Here is a 7,363-nt window from a genome sequence, read left to right as displayed (position 1 = left end):
AAGGTGGAAGGGAAATGATGGTGCATAACCACTGAGCACACGTCACTTCGGGCTCCCACATGGGCTAGTGTCTGTGCGCGCGTGGGGGGGGGGGCGAGGTCCTTCACCCGATCACTCGGGGACTTCCGCGTGGGCTAGGATGCGCCGCGCCCGCGCTTTGGGGTACCAGGAGGCTTACGCAGGATAAGGAGCCCCGAAAAGAGGGCTTGAGACGCGCCCAGAAAATATTAGTGCGTCTGGGGGTTAAAATCCACCACCCTCCCCAGGGTGCCGCCCCTGTTAATTGGCCGGGTCTGCATGCCTAACGCCCAGTGCCCCCTTCCCTCGGCCTTTTCCCGACCTTTCCAACCCCATCCCCGCCTGGCCTCCCGCCCCAGCCTGCTGCCGCGAAAACCGGGAGAGCGGACTACGCCGCGCCCGGCAGCCTCTGGGCATGCTCGGTGGCGGGACCGGCTCCGCCGCCGGGAGGGCGCGTCCTCCCTCCCCCAGGGCGGCGGCGGCGGCGCCTGCAGCTACTGCCGCCGCGCCCCGGCCCCGCACACCTTTGGGGGCGGCGAGAGCCACCCTCTCCGGCGCAAGCTGAGAGCGCCCCCCCCCACCCCGAGGCTTCCGGCGAGCCGAGGAGGGGTGGGTCAGGGAGGCGCGGAGGCGGGAGTGAGACCTCCGAGCAGCCTGCGGTTCCTTAGAAAGTAAAGCTCAGCTGGCGAGCAGAGCCCGGCTCCCCGCCGCCGGCGGGGGCGGGGCGAGGCGGGGCCGGGGCGGGGGGTGGTCTCGGCGCCCGGAACGGTGTGCGAATTCAGTAGCGCCCACCCTCTTCTTGGTCCCGCCCCCAGGGAATTATAATTCTCTGGGAAAGTGGTGCTCGGAGAATCTTTGGGGCGGGGTGCAGGGGCGCGCCCGGCGCAAAATGGTTACAACAAAGTCCATGCGCGCCCCGGGGCCCCTCTTATGGAAAGTGTCCGCGCTGATGGCTGGGCACCCCCTTTGCTAATTTGAGGGTTAGTTACTGGGAGGAGTATGGTGAGACGGGTGGGCTAAGGGAAGCCTCAGGCTGGTGCCGGCTTCGGTTCCCAAGCCTCCTTGGGGGGAGCACCTCAGGCCAGGCAGGCTCGGGGCACTGGGCCGGGGTGCTCGCGGCGGGCGGCGGGCGGCCGGAGCAGGCTCGGCCCGGCAGCTCACTCTCTGCCTCCTCCCCCCCCCCCCAGGATTACCGAGAGGATGGGATGGATCTAGGCAGTGACGCCGGCAGCAGCAGCAGCAGCAGCAGCCGCGCCAGTTCGCAGTCCAACTCCACCAAAGTGACCCCTTGCTCCGAGTGCAAATCCTCGTCGTCGCCGGGGGGCAGCCTGGACTTGGTGTCTGCCCTGGAGGACTATGAGGAGCCCTTCCCGGTCTACCAAAAGAAGGTGATTGATGAGTGGGCGCCGGAGGAGGACGGGGAGGAGGAGGAAGAGGAAGACGAGCGCGACGAGCGGGGGTACCGGGATGACCGCTGTCCGGCCCGGGAGCCGGGGGACGTGAGCGCCAGGACCCGCGGCGGCGGCGGCAGGAGCAAGGGCGCCACCACTGTCATGCCGCCTCCTGTGCCCAACGGCAACCTCCACCCGCACGACCCCCAGGACCTCAGGCACAATGGCAACGTGGTGGTGGTGGCCGGCCGGCCCAGCGGTTCTCGGGGCCCCCGCCGGGCGGTCCAGAAGCCCCAGCCGGCGCGGGGCCGACGCGGCGGCCGGGGCCCGGCGGCTGGGGTCCTCTGCCTTCAGCCCACCGACAGTGGGACGTGCGTCCCGGAGGAGCCCCCGGTGCCCCCTATGGACTGGGAGGCACTGGAGAAGCATCTGGCTGGACTGCAGTTCCGGGAGCAGGAGGTGCGGAACCAGGGCCAAGCGAGGACCAACTCCACCTCCGTAAGTTGGCCGGGGTGCGTGCCCACGCGCGCACACACGCGTACACACCCCGCGCACCGCCCGCACGCACCCTCCTGGCGCTCCCACCCGCCTCCGGCCCCATTCATCCCTCCCCGAGGGAGGGGGCCGGGCCTAAGAGCCTGCCTTCTGCTCCCCTGGGGTACGGTTGCTCAGTCTGGGAGCTGTCTGGGTTTGCCTGATGGGCGGAGAGGAGGGAGTGGCAGCCAGAGGGCAGCGGAAAGTCGGGTTAGTGGAACCGGCGACTCATTTTAATGGAATTACTTATGGAGACGAGGTTGTGAGTCACTTGCCTGAAAATAAATCCGGGGAGATCTTGGCACCGAGGCCAGTGCCCTGCGGGTGGTATTTCAAGTCGTAATAGTTGTGGCTTTGTCGACCGTGGTGGGTCTCCCTTCGTTACTAGTGATGTCTCGCCTATATATAGGCTGTCCCCGTGCCCACGCTCACAGTCGCCTGCCCACACCTCCGGTATGGCAGCAGGGTTTGTCACATCTCGCGTTTAAGAGGATGCTCCTCTTAATTTGAATTTGAATGGGTGGCCGCCCTCCTCTAAGACTTCGTTCCTTTCTGAAATCTGACCTATTGTTGACCTGGGGAATGGGGTGAATTGACCTGCTAGGGTGAGGGAGTGGTTGTTGCCTCTGTCGCCTCAGCCTCTCTGGTGAATCCCTCCTAGTTTTGAAAAGGAGCCACTTGCAGTTCCTTACCGGAGGCTACTGCCTCAGTTCAGGAAATCCAGAGAGGGAGGGATGCTGAAGTGGAACCGAGAGAGGGAGAGGAGGAGGGCTCCATCTATAATAAGAAGCTCTGGCAGGTTTGCACTTGTCTCATCTTTCTTGCCCCTGAGAGGAGAGCAAATAAATGACTTAAAAGAAAAACATCATGAATGTAGCTCCGCTGTTTATCACTGTTGTGAGATAAAGCAACAGTTGTAATTTGAAATCGTTAATGATGCCCCTAAATGGGGCTGAAGGGCCCCCAGCTTCACTGCGCTGCTTTCTGTGTGTAGCCTGGGTACGGCAGTGCGGGAGAATGCTTGCTTGCAGGTGTAATTTTTCGGCTCCAGGGCCCTGGGGCTACTGGAAATTGGGTGCATGCACTTCTGACTTCAGGGGTGAGGACACTAACTGCGACTCACGGGGAAATTGGCACGGTTTCTATCAGACAGAGCTCTTGGCTGACTGAGCCCACTGGTTAGTGTCCCTTGAGAGACTACCTATTAAATTAACACACTCATTTTAATCCCAGCTGTTTACCATGGCCACTAGCAGATGTGGACTCTTTCCATTACAGCTACTCCTCTCTCTTTTACCTTGCAATGGAAAACATCCCTTTCCCACTTAGAGCTTGAGAAAAATACCCGATTAAGCTCCCTGGACTTAAACAATGACTTGAAGATAAACACATTTCATTTACTACTGCATGACATTTTTACATTCCAGGAGAACATAATGATTGCTGTACACATAAAGTTAGGATTTGATGATGACAGTGAGCTCCATTATTTAAAAGTTATGAAACAAAATGTTACTGAGCACCTGTGTGTTATGTGCTAAATGCAAGGTCTGATTCTCAGTGTTGCAGTTACGTATCTGTCCATGTGAGACTGGAATTTTGGTGAGGAAAGGTAAGGGTGCAGACTGACTCCCTTCTAGGAACTTAAAATTTAATAAATTACTTAACAGCATCCCTTCCCCCAACACACACACACCCACAGCCTCGTTCTTATTGTGAAGACTTTATGAGTCTTTCCTTCTTGGGCAATCTTTGAAACTAAAGGTGTCGCCTCACCTATTGAACAATTTGCATATTTCGGCTCCCCACCCTCCACCCCAGTCCCTCTGAAAATGTCCCCTCTGGGAATTTCCTCCACAAGTTACACAGAGAAATTTGGAACCCATTTCTTTAAAGCAAGTATGTGTACAGAAAAAGGGGAGGGGAGAGCCTTTGAGGTTGTTTAATCAATTTTACCATTTTTTGGATTGCTATTAACAAAATTACTAGCCAGTGTCGGTTTAGAATAGTGTTTTTCATACTGTAAGTTACTGATGAAATCATCTTAGCATTTAAAAAAGAAATGAAATAAAATAGAATATACTACCGTCCATTGCGGGTAGTTACAGTAAGCTTGATTTTAAAAACTTTTGGTTTTATACACTGGGTCATGATGTAAAACTTATTTCTCACTGTGGGTTGTTATCATGAAATTTGAAAAACACTGATTTAAATCCTGTTTACTCCTGCCCAGAATAAGTGGGAGAATTTATAACTATGAGGACAGAAACTTGAGAATAACAAAGGAGTCCTGTAGAAGAGAAATCCTACCTAGAGGAAGTTGTTCAAGTCCAATACTTTGCTCCTCTTTAAAAAGTTGTGTACATGGGGCACCTGAGTGGCTCAGTCGGTTAAGAGTCTGCCTTCGGCTCAGGCTCAGGTCATGATCCCAGGGTCCTGGGATGGAGCCCCGCATCGGGCTCCCTGCTCAGCGGGGAGTCCGCTTCTCCCTCTCCCTCTGCCACTCAGCTCCCTCTGTGTGCCCTCTCTCTCTTTCTCTCTCTGTCAAATAAATACATAATCTTAAAAAAAAAGTAAAAATAAAAGTGTATATAAATGGAATTAATACAGAGTACTGGGAGGAAGGATATAAAATGAAAAAGAGGGGTATAGTCTCCTTTACCTATGAAGAGAACCAAATAAGCTTTGCCCACCTGAAGGAAAACCCCCAGTAGGGTTGCCTCTATTGGGAATCAAGTGGCTGATTCCTTTCCATCATTCCAGACTACTCACCTCTCACAGCCCTGACCACCTTCCCCAAAGTAAAGTAAGGCACCCTGGTGTATTTTCTTAGTGCTTACCGCTACCTGACATTATCTTGTTTGGTTCCCCTTCCATTTTTCATTTCTCTAGAATCAAGTTGTAGTGTTGCCTCTCTTTTAATTGCTGTAACCTAGTGCCTGGGATGCAGTAGGTTCTCAAATACTGAATGAATGAATGAATGAATGAATGAATGGTTTATTAGGCCCAGTTGCCCCAGACTTAAGCTAACCCCCTCATCTAACAGGTGAGAAAATTGAGGCCCATTGAAGTTAAGTGATTTGCCTAAGAGCCCACTAAGTAACATAGGGAAAGCTTTCTTCTTATACCAGACTAAGGTTTTTTTCTTATTTTAAGGCTAAAATCAATTTGAAGTAAAAGGGAAGGAAAGAGGCTTCCCCCTCCCTAGATTTCCTAATGACAAGTCCCCTCTTATGCTTCCTGGTAAATATTAAGGAACTAAGTAAATTAGGAAATAATCAAAATCCCATTATTTTGGAGTCTCTTCTCACAGGCCTGGTTTAGTTTTGGTTTGTTTTAATGGAATAATGGCTGCAGCAAGATCTCAAAAGGAAGGATGAGATCTCAAAATTGTGTTGACCATCAGCCATTCCTAATCTAGGGAAAATTTAGAGGCAAATTAAAAAACATACAACATTTAGGTGGGATTTAAACCCTAGAGCTTACCTTTTTTTTGGTGAAAGGGTTTAAGCAGCTAATTTCTCCCTTAGTGTCAGCTGAAGAGGATGGGGCTTGGATGGTGCCGGGAACTGTCTTTGGGGTCAGGGCTCTGAGGTGCCAGAGGAATTCCTGAAGGAAACACTGTGGTGACCTTCCATCCTGCTATCCTGCTAGACAAATTTGCCTGCCCTCAGGTGGCCCAACCTCCTTGCTGGAGCAACCCCCCCCCCCTGCCATCTTGATGTCAGAGCCTTGAGGGCTGCAAGGTCTCTTTTTTCCACTGCCTTATCCCCAGTAGCTCCCTCCTGCTTGGCACAAATGCCTGACACACACACATGGGGAGGAGGAGCCCTTCACCCAACAACTAGAACTGCTCCCAGAAGCGCCCCCTCCAGTTGGCCAGCCCCTGGGCCTCTGGTATCCACCTGTTTCTCACAGTCCTGCCCTGGGCCTGCATCAGCATCAAGGGCCCCACACAGTTAAGGAGTAAAGAAAGATACTGGGGATTGGTGCTTTTGACGTCAGATCTAGAACCAGCTGTGGCAAGTTTAAGGGAGACCTGCTCCCCGATATTTGTATTCAACCCTGAATTCTCATTTCCCTGCCTACTATGACTGGTAAACTGGCTTGGGCAATTGGAGGGAAACCCCGGTTTCCCTCTTCGCAGCATAGACCCAAGCAGTCCACTTTCTTTTCTTCTGCTTCTCCTGGATCTTACTTTTGTCTCCAGATCACTCTTCTACCTACTCAAGGGCTCCCCTCCGCATGGCCAGGTGGGGTGACAGTGCCCATTGTCTCAAGGTACTCCTCTTCCTAAATGGACTATTATTCCACCTCTTTTTCTCAGACGTCTTTCTGTGAGGTTTTCTGTCCTCAGTGTCTGTGGTCCTCCAAGTTGAGCCTGTTCTGTCTCTGGAAACTCACCCTCTTTTTTCTCCCTCTTTTCCCACTTCTGATTTTTTTTTTTTTTTTTAAATTAACCGTTGAGGTAGAGTTGACAGTCCACCGCACACATTTGAAGTGTGCAATCTGGTCGGTTTTGATATATGTGTACGCTTGTGAAACCAACACCAAAATTAAGATCATGAACATATCTCTCACCCCAAAAAGTATCCACATGCCCCTTTGCAATCTCCCCATCCTGTCCCTTGGCCACCACTGGTCTTATTTCTATCACTGTAGGTTAGCTTGTTTTTTCTAAAATGAATGTAAGTAGAATCATATAATATGTACTCAGTTTTTGTCTGGCTTCTTTCACTCAGCATGTAATTATTTTGTGATTCATCGGTGTTATTGTGTAGAGCAATAGCTCACTACTTTCTGTTGCTAGGTAGTGTTTCATTTTATGGAGATACCCTATTTCTCTGTTGATGGACATTTGAGTTGTTTCTAGTTTCTATTACTAATGAAAGTGCTGTGAACATTCATTTGTAGGAACATATTCTTTCATTTCTCTTGGGTAAATACCTAGGAGTAGAAGGGTTGAATCATATGGTAGGCAACTTTGGGGGTTGCCTGTTTTCCAAAGAAGCTGCACCCTTTTATGCTTCTGTCACCACGATTATTCATGTACTCACTATAACCTTGGCTTCCTCTCCCACTGTTTGCTCTGTTCCATCTCTGTCTTTGGGGACTTGCAAAATATCTCTCTTCAGGTGACTGGGGTGATTGCTTCCCTCTCTCTTAAAACAGTGAGAGAGCACCAGGATCCCATCTTCCACCCAACCAGAGTCATTACACCCATTGTTCAAAAATATCCATTTTTAAATTAGAGAAGAGTTCTAGTTGTAGACCCAACACATTTTAATTATGGTTTTGTTATTTTTAGTGCCTGTGACAGGTGCATTTCCTCTTTTAATGAGAAGATAAGAATAATCTTAATCGATATGGTTGACAGCAAATTCTCCTGAAGTTTTTTCCTAAGTACTTGAAAATAATTT

The 7,363-nt window shown here is 51.3% G+C and overlaps 1 pseudogene across 2 annotated transcripts; it reads left to right on the top strand.

Annotated features, from left to right (window-relative positions):
• The first annotated feature begins 516 nt into the window (after window positions 1–516).
• LOC145723045 (schwannomin-interacting protein 1 pseudogene) lies at window positions 517–7,162 on the top strand (annotated as a pseudogene). Of its 2 annotated transcripts, none has more exons than XR_014147777.1 (2): window positions 517–689; window positions 1,206–7,162. The product of XR_014147777.1 is annotated as a schwannomin-interacting protein 1 pseudogene, transcript variant X2 (transcript). The 2 variants fall into 2 exon arrangements; XR_014147771.1 differs by lacking the exon at window positions 517–689 and adding an exon at window positions 711–998.
• The last annotated feature ends 201 nt before the right edge of the window (window positions 7,163–7,363 follow it).

Source organism: Leptonychotes weddellii, chromosome 1 (assembly GCF_054177405.1).
Source record: "Leptonychotes weddellii isolate Sample4059 chromosome 1, ASM5417740v2, whole genome shotgun sequence".
NCBI classification, from domain to species: Eukaryota; Metazoa; Chordata; class Mammalia; order Carnivora; family Phocidae; genus Leptonychotes; species Leptonychotes weddellii.
The sequence above is the reverse complement of the archived record's forward strand: the minus strand, read 5'-3'. Positions and strand labels throughout refer to the sequence as shown.